General features: G+C 51.6%; 1 long non-coding RNA gene and 8 other non-coding genes across 10 annotated transcripts in view; all 9 read left to right on the forward strand.

Annotated features, from left to right (window-relative positions):
• The window catches only part of LOC102163738 (uncharacterized), a 236,099-nt gene that overhangs the window by 109,592 nt on the left and 112,325 nt on the right, over positions 1-14,182 (forward strand). The gene's annotated exons all lie outside the window — the stretch shown is intronic.
• Positions 858-929, forward strand: LOC146401972 (small nucleolar RNA SNORD113/SNORD114 family). Its single transcript, XR_014811562.1, has one exon. It is a non-coding gene; the product is annotated as a small nucleolar RNA SNORD113/SNORD114 family (small nucleolar RNA).
• LOC146401973 (small nucleolar RNA SNORD113/SNORD114 family) lies at positions 1,847-1,921 on the forward strand. The gene has a single exon (XR_014811637.1). It is a non-coding gene; the product is annotated as a small nucleolar RNA SNORD113/SNORD114 family (small nucleolar RNA).
• Positions 4,412-4,483, forward strand: LOC146401974 (small nucleolar RNA SNORD113/SNORD114 family). The gene has a single exon (XR_014811563.1). It is a non-coding gene; the product is annotated as a small nucleolar RNA SNORD113/SNORD114 family (small nucleolar RNA).
• On the forward strand, positions 5,401-5,475 carry LOC146401975 (small nucleolar RNA SNORD113/SNORD114 family). The gene has a single exon (XR_014811638.1). It is a non-coding gene; the product is annotated as a small nucleolar RNA SNORD113/SNORD114 family (small nucleolar RNA).
• On the forward strand, positions 7,965-8,036 carry LOC146401976 (small nucleolar RNA SNORD113/SNORD114 family). Its single transcript, XR_014811564.1, has one exon. It is a non-coding gene; the product is annotated as a small nucleolar RNA SNORD113/SNORD114 family (small nucleolar RNA).
• LOC146401977 (small nucleolar RNA SNORD113/SNORD114 family) lies at positions 8,954-9,028 on the forward strand. Its single transcript, XR_014811639.1, has one exon. It is a non-coding gene; the product is annotated as a small nucleolar RNA SNORD113/SNORD114 family (small nucleolar RNA).
• On the forward strand, positions 11,518-11,589 carry LOC146401978 (small nucleolar RNA SNORD113/SNORD114 family). Its single transcript, XR_014811565.1, has one exon. It is a non-coding gene; the product is annotated as a small nucleolar RNA SNORD113/SNORD114 family (small nucleolar RNA).
• Positions 12,507-12,581, forward strand: LOC146401979 (small nucleolar RNA SNORD113/SNORD114 family). The gene has a single exon (XR_014811640.1). It is a non-coding gene; the product is annotated as a small nucleolar RNA SNORD113/SNORD114 family (small nucleolar RNA).

A 14,182-nucleotide genomic window follows, 5' to 3' on the forward strand; every position in this document is an offset into this window, starting at 1 on the left:
AGTCCGTTTAAGTTCTGCCACGGAGTAAAGATTGAGGTTGGTTTGTTTTTGTTTTTTCTTTCACTAGAATGAAAGTATATAGGAAGTGATAAATGCATAAATATTGTGTAAGGGGAAGTCGGGCAACGATGATCAGTGGCAATTAGATCCTAACGCCTTTGTCACCCTCTGTGTTCTGTACCGCCCAGGATGAAGGCGTTAGAGATGGTTGAACATCTGCCACGGGCACGGGCTCGGTGGTTGCCTCTATATAGTAGAATGGAGATTAATGTGAGTAACGGCTGAGTTTCTTTGCTTGGACTTTTTCGATTCGAGTGATTACTGTACTATTAAGAAATGTGGGGGAGTTTCCTGACAGCGGTGGGTTAAGGATCTGGCTTTACCTGGGTCGGTGCTGTGGTGTGGGTTTGATGACGGGCGTGGGAACATTCTTGTGCCACAGTCCCGGGGAAGAAAATAAGTAAATCCGGGTACGGAATCCAAAAGAAGTGCAGAATCTAAGTAGCGGAGGCAGCGGCATCTGAGTGTTGAGTATGGAGTATAGACCATGATATAGATTAAGGCACCTATAGCGAAAGAGAGCATTGGTCTGAGATGTGTTAGGGGAAGAATGATTCGAGGTGCTTGTTTAGTATGTTGTTTGTAAAAGGTACTTCTAAAATGATTCCTCACTTTTTGATTTGATTAATTTATTTTGGTCCTTGTGTGGAAAACAGAAGTTTCCAGGCCAAGGATCCAATCCCGGCCACAGTAGTGACAAGGCTGATCCTTAAGTGCTCGGCCCCAGAGAACCACTGCATGTTTTCAATTGAGTCGACAAAGAAATTAGAGTGTTAAGTAGGAAAGGGGGACAGTATTGGATCGATGATGACTACTGGTGGCGTATGAGTCGTGTACGATGAATACGTGTCTGGAACGCTGAGGTCCAATGTCCTCCGTGCCGTGACCCTCGCGGGCGAGGCCAGGCATCCAGGGGGGCCGTCCGTGTGTCCTCTGGGGGGCCTTCCTGGTGCTTGCGTTCGCCCAGTGGGCCAGTGGGAGCCCCTGTGGACCAGCCTGCCAGAACTGAAGGAGGAGAGCGAGGGAGGGCCGGCATTCCCAAGGCGCCAGGTCCCTGGTGACCCCACCCCCCATGGTCTGCCTCTTGCCATGCCATGGGCTGCAGGTTGGCCAGAGGTCTTGGGCTGATGTCCCCGAGGCTGAGGCCGTGGGGCAAGGGTGAGGTAGGCAGGGTCAGGGAGGGCCCACCTCTGTCCCGGGGCTGGGCGGCCAGCTGGTGGTTGGTGGGTGTCCCGAGACAGGGCTGTGCCCTGCCAGCAGGGTTGCCCCGATGGAGGCGTGCATGTGGAAGCCGCGAGCCTGGAGAATGGCTGTGCCATTGGGTCTCCTGCTCTTGGCTTTGTACTCTTCAGCAGGCAGCCGCCAGGCCCGAAGGCCGGCTCCTTCCTGGATGAGCAGGCGAGGATGGCAGCGTTGTCTTTGGAGCCAGGGGACCAGTGTGAGCAGCATCCCAGGGCTTGTCGGGGCTGGGCTGGGCAGGGCAGTGCGAGGGGCTGGTGGAGGGTGGGCGGCAGATGCGGGCGAGGCCAGCAGTCCAGAAGGGCTCTGGCGTCCCAGGGATGGGACAGCTCTGGCTAGGAAGGTCTCTTGGACGTCCTGCACAGGGGCCCAGCTGGTCCTCCGCGGCCCAGAGAGACCGAAAGCCAGGGGACGGGTCCTAGAGGCTCCCCGAGGGATGGCGAGGCCTCGTTGGGTGGGGCGGGCCCCTTGGGTTGCCCAGTGGCCGTGCGGGGAGGAATGCCTGACTCCACGGGCCATGGCGAAGGAAGAGAAGGTCCCCCTTTTCTGGATCGATGATGATCAATGCCAGCGTATGAGGCATCGATGACGAATAATGTGTGTCTGGAACTCTGAGGTCCACTCGCAAGGAAACGGGGCCTTTCTCTTCCTGCCTTTCCATCCTCGAGCCCAACGGGGCAGCGCCGACCGCCCGAGGAGCCCAGTCGATGGCGTCTCACTGTGGGTGTCACCTTGTCTCTTGGGTCTCCCTTATAGGGTGGAAGCCGAAGGCCAGGCCAGGCTGCGTGGGGCCGAGACCCCTCCTCTGGCGGTGGTGGCAGGAGAGATCCCAAGGTGAGGCATGGCCTCGGGCTGTCTTGGTTTGGGTCATCGGGGCCAGTGTTTTCCATGTCTTTAAAATGTCCTATGTAGAATCCCCAGGTGACTAATCGTCCCTTGAGAACTAAGGCATGAACCTTTATGCTGGTTAATTGACAATAGGGATTTCACCAAAGGAAGATACAATCTCTTTTGGTACTACTTAGATCATCAGGGATATTCAAGTGTCTTGTACTCTGATTTTCGTTAATCAAGTACTTCTTGTTATGAAGGAAACATTAAATTGATCCCAAAACATGAACATGGGAAGTGACATTGGCCTAATGTACCCGTGATGATTAGAACATGGGTCAGGTCCCAGTGGTGAGTCATGAATGACGCATGATAAGGGTCTGAAGCCCTGTGGCCCCACACAGTCCATCCTCTTTGGCTCTGTTTAGGCCATCCTGTGGACAGGTGTTAGGAACACAGAAAGTTCGGGTTCTTACAGCGTATACGTTTTCAAAGTATTCATACAGCAAGGAGAACACCATGAAAGTTATAGGTAATAGTTGAAGAGCATATGTTGTTGTCTAATTATGAGCAAATATGTTGAAGAAAGAAATATTAATCAAAACTGCCAACAGCAGCGCTCCTTATGAGATAAGTCAGTCAAACGGTCACCTTTGTGGCCAATTATCAGAGAGACTTGAAGAGTTGTAAGTGTTAGAAATTTCCTGTATTGTTGTGAGTCAGTTTCAAGTTTGAGGTAGTTCTTTCAGTCAAGAGACAAAACAGTCTCTAAAGCATGGCTATGCTTTACATTGTTAAGTAACAGGGCAGATGAAATGTAGAGGCAAGACGCGACGGTGATCCCTTTTCTTTTCTTTCTCTTTTTCATCATTGGCTGTGCTTTGTGCTGTCAAACGTGCTCACGCTGGAGCGGATTGAGCGTGATCCCACGGTGATGTCACACGTCTTCTTGGGTGTTGTGAATGATTGAGTGTCTGAATGACTGTGTGGGAATTGCTGAATCCGTCAATGAAGTAATACACGTGAAGGAGGCACAGAGACCCCGTCACGGACCAGTGATGAGGCGCGTGACGGGAAGAGTCCTGAAGGAAGAAAGCATCTCTGAAACTCTGAGGTCTGTCCCAGCACCTAAGGAGTCTCCTCTCTTGGGGGAAATTGTGTCTGGAGAGAGATGCCAGGGGTATACAAAGGTCATGTGTTCTCGTATTTATTTCTTTGTCGTGGGTTTGTTAGGAATGGCTGCGTGCCAGAATCATTAAGCAAACGTAAGTGAAGAAATAAGGAAAAATAGGGTGAATCATTGTCCACATATGAAGAGGCTTAGGAAATGAGGCTGTTCATGAACCTTGAAAACAGTGAGGCCCATCAAATACCTGGCAAGGGTCGGATATCTGACCAAAGTTAGATAGCAATGCGTTCATAAAAGTCCGTTTAAGTTCTGCCACGGAGTAAAGATTGAGGTTGGTTTGTTTTTGTTTTTTCTTTCACTAGAATGAAAGTATATAGGAAGTGATAAATGCATAAATATTGTGTAAGGGGAAGTCAGGCAACGATGATCAGTGGCAATTAGATCCTAACGCCTTTGTCACCCTCTGTGTTCTGTACCGCCCAGGATGAAGGCGTTAGAGATGGTTGAACATCTGCCACGGGCACGGGCTCGGTGGTTGCCTCTATATAGTAGAATGGAGATTAATGTGAGTAACGGCTGAGTTTCTTTGCTTGGACTTTTTCGATTCGAGTGATTACTGTACTATTAAGAAATGTGGGGGAGTTTCCTGACAGCGGTGGGTTAAGGATCCGGCTTTACCTGGGTCGGTGCTGTGGTGTGGGTTTGATGACGGGCGTGGGAACTTTCTTGTGCCACAGTCCCGGGGAAGAAAATAAGTAAATCCGGGTACGGAATCCAAAAGAAGTGCAGAATCTAAGTAGCGGAGGCAGCGGCATCTGAGTGTTGAGTATGGAGTATAGACCATGATATAGATTAAGGCACCTATAGCGAAAGAGAGCATTGGTCTGAGATGTGTTAGGGGAAGAATGATTCGAGGTGCTTGTTTAGTATGTTGTTTGTAAAAGGTACTTCTAAAATGATTCCTCACTTTTTGATTTGATTAATTTATTTTGGTCCTTGTGTGGAAAACAGAAGTTTCCAGGCCAAGGATCCAATCCCGGCCACAGTAGTGACAAGGCTGATCCTTAAGTGCTCGGCCCCAGAGAACCACTGCATGTTTTCAATTGAGTCGACAAAGAAATTAGAGTGTTAAGTAGGAAAGGGGGACAGTATTGGATCGATGATGACTACTGGTGGCGTATGAGTCGTGTACGATGAATACGTGTCTGGAACGCTGAGGTCCAATGTCCTCCGTGCCGTGACCCTCGCGGGCGAGGCCAGGCATCCAGGGGGGCCGTCCGTGTGTCCTCTGGGGGGCCTTCCTGGTGCTTGCGTTCGCCCAGTGGGCCAGTGGGAGCCCCTGTGGACCAGCCTGCCAGAACTGAAGGAGGAGAGCGAGGGAGGGCTGGCATTCCCAAGGCGCCAGGTCCCTGGTGACCCCACCCCCCATGGTCTGCCTCTTGCCATGCCATGGGCTGCAGGTTGGCCAGAGGTCTTGGGCTGATGTCCCCGAGGCTGAGGCCGTGGGGCAAGGGTGAGGTAGGCGGGGTCAGGGAGGGCCCACCTCTGTCCCGGGGCTGGGCGGCCAGCTGGTGGTTGGTGGGTGTCCCGAGACAGGGCTGTGCCCTGCCAGCAGGGTTGCCCCGATGGAGGCGTGCATGTGGAAGCCGCGAGCCTGGAGAATGGCTGTGCCATTGGGTCTCCTGCTCTTGGCTTTGTACTCTTCAGCAGGCAGCCGCCAGGCCCGAAGGCCGGCTCCTTCCTGGATGAGCAGGCGAGGATGGCAGCGTTGTCTTTGGAGCCAGGGGACCAGTGTGAGCAGCATCCCAGGGCTTGTCGGGGCTGGGCTGGGCAGGGCAGTGCGAGGGGCTGGTGGAGGGTGGGCGGCAGATGCGGGCGAGGCCAGCAGTCCAGAAGGGCTCTGGCGTCCCAGGGATGGGACAGCTCTGGCTAGGAAGGTCTCTTGGACGTCCTGCACAGGGGCCCAGCTGGTCCTCCGCGGCCCAGAGAGACCGAAAGCCAGGGGACGGGGCCTAGAGGCCCCCCGAGGGATGGCGAGGCCTCGTTGGGTGGGGCGGGCCCCTTGGGTTGCCCAGTGGCCGTGCGGGGAGGAATGCCTGACTCCACGGGCCATGGCGAAGGAAGAGAAGGTCCCCCTTTTCTGGATCGATGATGATCAATGCCAGCGTATGAGGCATCGATGACGAATAATGTGTGTCTGGAACTCTGAGGTCCACTCGCAAGGAAACGGGGCCTTCTCTTCCTGCCTTTCCATCCTCGAGCCCAACGGGGCAGCGCCGACCGCCCGAGGAGCCCAGTCGATGGCGTCTCACTGTGGGTGTCACCTTGTCTCTTGGGTCTCCCTTATAGGGTGGAAGCCGAAGGCCAGGCCAGGCTGCGTGGGGCCGAGACCCCTCCTCTGGCGGTGGTGGCAGGAGAGATCCCAAGGTGAGGCATGGCCTCGGGCTGTCTTGGTTTGGGTCATCGGGGCCAGTGTTTTCCATGTCTTTAAAATGTCCTATGTAGAATCCCCAGGTGACTAATCGTCCTTTGAGAACTAAGGCATGAACCTTTATGCTGGTTAATTGACAATAGGGATTTCACCAAAGGAAGATACAATCTCTTTTGGTACTACTTAGATCATCAGGGATATTCAAGTGTCTTGTACTCTGATTTTCGTTAATCAAGTACTTCTTGTTATGAAGGAAACATTAAATTGATCCCAAAACATGAACATGGGAAGTGACATTGGCCTAATGTACCCGTGATGATTAGAACATGGGTCAGGTCCCAGTGGTGAGTCATGAATGACGCATGATAAGGGTCTGAAGCCCTGTGGCCCCACACAGTCCATCCTCTTTGGCTCTGTTTAGGCCATCCTGTGGACAGGTGTTAGGAACACAGAAAGTTCGGGTTCTTACAGCGTATACGTTTTCAAAGTATTCATACAGCAAGGAGAACACCATGAAAGTTATAGGTAATAGTTGAAGAGCATATGTTGTTGTCTAATTACGAGCAAATATGTTGAAGAAAGAAATATTAATCAAAATTGCCAACAGCAGCGCTCCTTATGAGATAAGTCAGTCAAACGGTCACCTTTGTGGCCAATTATCAGAGAGACTTGAAGAGTTGTAAGTGTTAGAAATTTCCTGTATTGTTGTGAGTCAGTTTCAAGTTTGAGGTAGTTCTTTCAGTCAAGAGACAAAACAGTCTCTAAAGCATGGCTATGCTTTACATTGTTAAGTAACAGGGCAGATGAAATGTAGAGGCAAGACGCGACGGTGATCCCTTTTCTTTTCTTTCTCTTTTTCATCATTGGCTGTGCTTTGTGCTGTCAAACGTGCTCACGCTGGAGCGGATTGAGCGTGATCCCACGGTGACGTCACACGTCTTCTTGGGTGTTGTGAATGATTGAGTGTCTGAATGACTGTGTGGGAATTGCTGAATCCGTCAATGAAGTAATACACGTGAAGGAGGCACAGAGACCCCGTCACGGACCAGTGATGAGGCGCGTGACGGGAAGAGTCCTGAAGGAAGAAAGCATCTCTGAAACTCTGAGGTCTGTCCCAGCACCTAAGGAGTCTCCTCTCTTGGGGGAAATTGTGTCTGGAGAGAGATGCCAGGGGTATACAAAGGTCATGTGTTCTCGTATTTATTTCTTTGTCGTGGGTTTGTTAGGAATGGCTGCGTGCCAGAATCATTAAGCAAACGTAAGTGAAGAAATAAGGAAAAATAGGGTGAATCATTGTCCACATATGAAGAGGCTTAGGAAATGAGGCTGTTCATGAACCTTGAAAACAGTGAGGCCCATCAAATACCTGGCAAGGGTCGGATATCTGACCAAAGTTAGATAGCAATGCGTTCATAAAAGTCCGTTTAAGTTCTGCCATGGAGTAAAGATTGAGGTTGGTTTGTTTTTGTTTTTTCTTTCACTAGAATGAAAGTATATAGGAAGTGATAAATGCATAAATATTGTGTAAGGGGAAGTCGGGCAACGATGATCAGTGGCAATTAGATCCTAACGCCTTTGTCACCCTCTGTGTTCTGTACCGCCCAGGATGAAGGCGTTAGAGATGGTTGAACATCTGCCATGGGCACGGGCTCGGTGGTTGCCTCTATATAGTAGAATGGAGATTAATGTGAGTAACGGCTGAGTTTCTTTGCTTGGACTTTTTCGATTCGAGTGATTACTGTACTATTAAGAAATGTGGGGGAGTTTCCTGACAGCGGTGGGTTAAGGATCTGGCTTTACCTGGGTCGGTGCTGTGGTGTGGGTTTGATGACGGGCGTGGGAACTTTCTTGTGCCACAGTCCCGGGGAAGAAAATAAGTAAATCCGGGTACGGAATCCAAAAGAAGTGCAGAATCTAAGTAGCGGAGGCAGCGGCATCTGAGTGTTGAGTATGGAGTATAGACCATGATATAGATTAAGGCACCTATAGCGAAAGAGAGCATTGGTCTGAGATGTGTTAGGGGAAGAATGATTCGAGGTGCTTGTTTAGTATGTTGTTTGTAAAAGGTACTTCTAAAATGATTCCTCACTTTTTGATTTGATTAATTTATTTTGGTCCTTGTGTGGAAAACAGAAGTTTCCAGGCCAAGGATCCAATCCCGGCCACAGTAGTGACAAGGCTGATCCTTAAGTGCTCGGCCCCAGAGAACCACTGCATGTTTTCAATTGAGTCGACAAAGAAATTAGAGTGTTAAGTAGGAAAGGGGGACAGTATTGGATCGATGATGACTACTGGTGGCGTATGAGTCGTGTACGATGAATACGTGTCTGGAACGCTGAGGTCCAATGTCCTCCGTGCCGTGACCCTCGCGGGCGAGGCCAGGCATCCAGGGGGGCCGTCCGTGTGTCCTCTGGGGGGCCTTCCTGGTGCTTGCGTTCGCCCAGTGGGCCAGTGGGAGCCCCTGTGGACCAGCCTGCCAGAACTGAAGGAGGAGAGCGAGGGAGGGCCGGCATTCCCAAGGCGCCAGGTCCCTGGTGACCCCACCCCCCATGGTCTGCCTCTTGCCATGCCATGGGCTGCAGGTTGGCCAGAGGTCTTGGGCTGATGTCCCCGAGGCTGAGGCCGTGGGGCAAGGGTGAGGTAGGCAGGGTCAGGGAGGGCCCACCTCTGTCCCGGGGCTGGGCGGCCAGCTGGTGGTTGGTGGGTGTCCCGAGACAGGGCTGTGCCCTGCCAGCAGGGTTGCCCCGATGGAGGCGTGCATGTGGAAGCCGCGAGCCTGGAGAATGGCTGTGCCATTGGGTCTCCTGCTCTTGGCTTTGTACTCTTCAGCAGGCAGCCGCCAGGCCCGAAGGCCGGCTCCTTCCTGGATGAGCAGGCGAGGATGGCAGCGTTGTCTTTGGAGCCAGGGGACCAGTGTGAGCAGCATCCCAGGGCTTGTCGGGGCTGGGCTGGGCAGGGCAGTGCGAGGGGCTGGTGGAGGGTGGGCGGCAGATGCGGGCGAGGCCAGCAGTCCAGAAGGGCTCTGGCGTCCCAGGGATGGGACAGCTCTGGCTAGGAAGGTCTCTTGGACGTCCTGCACAGGGGCCCAGCTGGTCCTCCGCGGCCCAGAGAGACCGAAAGCCAGGGGACGGGTCCTAGAGGCTCCCCGAGGGATGGCGAGGCCTCGTTGGGTGGGGCGGGCCCCTTGGGTTGCCCAGTGGCCGTGCGGGGAGGAATGCCTGACTCCACGGGCCATGGCGAAGGAAGAGAAGGTCCCCCTTTTCTGGATCGATGATGATCAATGCCAGCGTATGAGGCATCGATGACGAATAATGTGTGTCTGGAACTCTGAGGTCCACTCGCAAGGAAACGGGGCCTTCTCTTCCTGCCTTTCCATCCTCGAGCCCAACGGGGCAGCGCCGACCGCCCGAGGAGCCCAGTCGATGGCGTCTCACTGTGGGTGTCACCTTGTCTCTTGGGTCTCCCTTATAGGGTGGAAGCCGAAGGCCAGGCCAGGCTGCGTGGGGCCGAGACCCCTCCTCTGGCGGTGGTGGCAGGAGAGATCCCAAGGTGAGGCATGGCCTCGGGCTGTCTTGGTTTGGGTCATCGGGGCCAGTGTTTTCCATGTCTTTAAAATGTCCTATGTAGAATCCCCAGGTGACTAATCGTCCTTTGAGAACTAAGGCATGAACCTTTATGCTGGTTAATTGACAATAGGGATTTCACCAAAGGAAGATACAATCTCTTTTGGTACTACTTAGATCATCAGGGATATTCAAGTGTCTTGTACTCTGATTTTCGTTAATCAAGTACTTCTTGTTATGAAGGAAACATTAAATTGATCCCAAAACATGAACATGGGAAGTGACATTGGCCTAATGTACCCGTGATGATTAGAACATGGGTCAGGTCCCAGTGGTGAGTCATGAATGACGCATGATAAGGGTCTGAAGCCCTGTGGCCCCACACAGTCCATCCTCTTTGGCTCTGTTTAGGCCATCCTGTGGACAGGTGTTAGGAACACAGAAAGTTCGGGTTCTTACAGCGTATACGTTTTCAAAGTATTCATACAGCAAGGAGAACACCATGAAAGTTATAGGTAATAGTTGAAGAGCATATGTTGTTGTCTAATTACGAGCAAATATGTTGAAGAAAGAAATATTAATCAAAATTGCCAACAGCAGCGCTCCTTATGAGATAAGTCAGTCAAACGGTCACCTTTGTGGCCAATTATCAGAGAGACTTGAAGAGTTGTAAGTGTTAGAAATTTCCTGTATTGTTGTGAGTCAGTTTCAAGTTTGAGGTAGTTCTTTCAGTCAAGAGACAAAACAGTCTCTAAAGCATGGCTATGCTTTACATTGTTAAGTAACAGGGCAGATGAAATGTAGAGGCAAGACGCGACGGTGATCCCTTTTCTTTTCTTTCTCTTTTTCATCATTGGCTGTGCTTTGTGCTGTCAAACGTGCTCACGCTGGAGCGGATTGAGCGTGATCCCACGGTGACGTCACACGTCTTCTTGGGTGTTGTGAATGATTGAGTGTCTGAATGACTGTGTGGGAATTGCTGAATCCGTCAATGAAGTAATACACGTGAAGGAGGCACAGAGACCCCGTCACGGACCAGTGATGAGGCGCGTGACGGGAAGAGTCCTGAAGGAAGAAAGCATCTCTGAAACTCTGAGGTCTGTCCCAGCACCTAAGGAGTCTCCTCTCTTGGGGGAAATTGTGTCTGGAGAGAGATGCCAGGGGTATACAAAGGTCATGTGTTCTCGTATTTATTTCTTTGTCGTGGGTTTGTTAGGAATGGCTGCGTGCCAGAATCATTAAGCAAACGTAAGTGAAGAAATAAGGAAAAATAGGGTGAATCATTGTCCACATATGAAGAGGCTTAGGAAATGAGGCTGTTCATGAACCTTGAAAACAGTGAGGCCCATCAAATACCTGGCAAGGGTCGGATATCTGACCAAAGTTAGATAGCAATGCGTTCATAAAAGTCCGTTTAAGTTCTGCCATGGAGTAAAGATTGAGGTTGGTTTGTTTTTGTTTTTTCTTTCACTAGAATGAAAGTATATAGGAAGTGATAAATGCATAAATATTGTGTAAGGGGAAGTCGGGCAACGATGATCAGTGGCAATTAGATCCTAACGCCTTTGTCACCCTCTGTGTTCTGTACCGCCCAGGATGAAGGCGTTAGAGATGGTTGAACATCTGCCATGGGCACGGGCTCGGTGGTTGCCTCTATATAGTAGAATGGAGATTAATGTGAGTAACGGCTGAGTTTCTTTGCTTGGACTTTTTCGATTCGAGTGATTACTGTACTATTAAGAAATGTGGGGGAGTTTCCTGACAGCGGTGGGTTAAGGATCTGGCTTTACCTGGGTCGGTGCTGTGGTGTGGGTTTGATGACGGGCGTGGGAACTTTCTTGTGCCACAGTCCCGGGGAAGAAAATAAGTAAATCCGGGTACGGAATCCAAAAGAAGTGCAGAATCTAAGTAGCGGAGGCAGCGGCATCTGAGTGTTGAGTATGGAGTATAGACCATGATATAGATTAAGGCACCTATAGCGAAAGAGAGCATTGGTCTGAGATGTGTTAGGGGAAGAATGATTCGAGGTGCTTGTTTAGTATGTTGTTTGTAAAAGGTACTTCTAAAATGATTCCTCACTTTTTGATTTGATTAATTTATTTTGGTCCTTGTGTGGAAAACAGAAGTTTCCAGGCCAAGGATCCAATCCCGGCCACAGTAGTGACAAGGCTGATCCTTAAGTGCTCGGCCCCAGAGAACCACTGCATGTTTTCAATTGAGTCGACAAAGAAATTAGAGTGTTAAGTAGGAAAGGGGGACAGTATTGGATCGATGATGACTACTGGTGGCGTATGAGTCGTGTACGATGAATACGTGTCTGGAACGCTGAGGTCCAATGTCCTCCGTGCCGTGACCCTCGCGGGCGAGGCCAGGCATCCAGGGGGGCCGTCCGTGTGTCCTCTGGGGGGCCTTCCTGGTGCTTGCGTTCGCCCAGTGGGCCAGTGGGAGCCCCTGTGGACCAGCCTGCCAGAACTGAAGGAGGAGAGCGAGGGAGGGCCGGCATTCCCAAGGCGCCAGGTCCCTGGTGACCCCACCCCCCATGGTCTGCCTCTTGCCATGCCATGGGCTGCAGGTTGGCCAGAGGTCTTGGGCTGATGTCCCCGAGGCTGAGGCCGTGGGGCAAGGGTGAGGTAGGCAGGGTCAGGGAGGGCCCACCTCTGTCCCGGGGCTGGGCGGCCAGCTGGTGGTTGGTGGGTGTCCCGAGACAGGGCTGTGCCCTGCCAGCAGGGTTGCCCCGATGGAGGCGTGCATGTGGAAGCCGCGAGCCTGGAGAATGGCTGTGCCATTGGGTCTCCTGCTCTTGGCTTTGTACTCTTCAGCAGGCAGCCGCCAGGCCCGAAGGCCGGCTCCTTCCTGGATGAGCAGGCGAGGATGGCAGCGTTGTCTTTGGAGCCAGGGGACCAGTGTGAGCAGCATCCCAGGGCTTGTCGGGGCTGGGCTGGGCAGGGCAGTGCGAGGGGCTGGTGGAGGGTGGGCGGCAGATGCGGGCGAGGCCAGCAGTCCAGAAGGGCTCTGGCGTCCCAGGGATGGGACAGCTCTGGCTAGGAAGGTCTCTTGGACGTCCTGCACAGGGGCCCAGCTGGTCCTCCGCGGCCCAGAGAGACCGAAAGCCAGGGGACGGGTCCTAGAGGCTCCCCGAGGGATGGCGAGGCCTCGTTGGGTGGGGCGGGCCCCTTGGGTTGCCCAGTGGCCGTGCGGGGAGGAATGCCTGACTCCACGGGCCATGGCGAAGGAAGAGAAGGTCCCCCTTTTCTGGATCGATGATGATCAATGCCAGCGTATGAGGCATCGATGACGAATAATGTGTGTCTGGAACTCTGAGGTCCACTCGCAAGGAAACGGGGCCTTTCTCTTCCTGCCTTTCCATCCTCGAGCCCAACGGGGCAGCGCCGACCGCCCGAGGAGCCCAGTCGATGGCGTCTCACTGTGGGTGTCACCTTGTCTCTTGGGTCTCCCTTATAGGGTGGAAGCCGAAGGCCAGGCCAGGCTGCGTGGGGCCGAGACCCCTCCTCTGGCGGTGGTGGCAGGAGAGATCCCAAGGTGAGGCATGGCCTCGGGCTGTCTTGGTTTGGGTCATCGGGGCCAGTGTTTTCCATGTCTTTAAAATGTCCTATGTAGAATCCCCAGGTGACTAATCGTCCCTTGAGAACTAAGGCATGAACCTTTATGCTGGTTAATTGACAATAGGGATTTCACCAAAGGAAGATACAATCTCTTTTGGTACTACTTAGATCATCAGGGATATTCAAGTGTCTTGTACTCTGATTTTCGTTAATCAAGTACTTCTTGTTATGAAGGAAACATTAAATTGATCCCAAAACATGAACATGGGAAGTGACATTGGCCTAATGTACCCGTGATGATTAGAACATGGGTCAGGTCCCAGTGGTGAGTCATGAATGACGCATGATAAGGGTCTGAAGCCCTGTGGCCCCACACAGTCCATCCTCTTTGGCTCTGTTTAGGCCATCCTGTGGACAGGTGTTAGGAACACAGAAAGTTCGGGTTCTTACAGCGTATACGTTTTCAAAGTATTCATACAGCAAGGAGAACACCATGAAAGTTATAGGTAATAGTTGAAGAGCATATGTTGTTGTCTAATTACGAGCAAATATGTTGAAGAAAGAAATATTAATCAAAATTGCCAACAGCAGCGCTCCTTATGAGATAAGTCAGTCAAACGGTCACCTTTGTGGCCAATTATCAGAGAGACTTGAAGAGTTGTAAGTGTTAGAAATTTCCTGTATTGTTGTGAGTCAGTTTCAAGTTTGAGGTAGTTCTTTCAGTCAAGAGACAAAACAGTCTCTAAAGCATGGCTATGCTTTACATTGTTAAGTAACAGGGCAGATGAAATGTAGAGGCAAGACGCGACGGTGATCCCTTTTCTTTTCTTTCTCTTTTTCATCATTGGCTGTGCTTTGTGCTGTCAAACGTGCTCACGCTGGAGCGGATTGAGCGTGATCCCACGGTGACGTCACACGTCTTCTTGGGTGTTGTGAATGATTGAGTGTCTGAATGACTGTGTGGGAATTGCTGAATCCGTCAATGAAGTAATACACGTGAAGGAGGCACAGAGACCCCGTCACGGACCAGTGATGAGGCGCGTGACGGGAAGAGTCCTGAAGGAAGAAAGCATCTCTGAAACTCTGAGGTCTGTCCCAGCACCTAAGGAGTCTCCTCTCTTGGGGGAAATTGTGTCTGGAGAGAGATGCCAGGGGTATACAAAGGTCATGTGTTCTCGTATTTATTTCTTTGTCGTGGGTTTGTTAGGAATGGCTGCGTGCCAGAATCATTAAGCAAACGTAAGTGAAGAAATAAGGAAAAATAGGGTGAATCATTGTCCACATATGAAGAGGCTTAGGAAATGAGGCTGTTCATGAACCTTGAAAACAGTGAGGCCCATCAAATACCTGGCAAGGGTCGGATATC

The sequence above is a fragment of the Sus scrofa genome, chromosome 7, assembly GCF_054392235.1.
Source record: "Sus scrofa isolate SSC_HxYL_T2T_F1_AM1 chromosome 7, Sscrofa_HxYL_maternal_Yorkshire_Landrace_v2.0, whole genome shotgun sequence".
NCBI classification, from domain to species: domain Eukaryota; kingdom Metazoa; phylum Chordata; class Mammalia; order Artiodactyla; family Suidae; genus Sus; species Sus scrofa.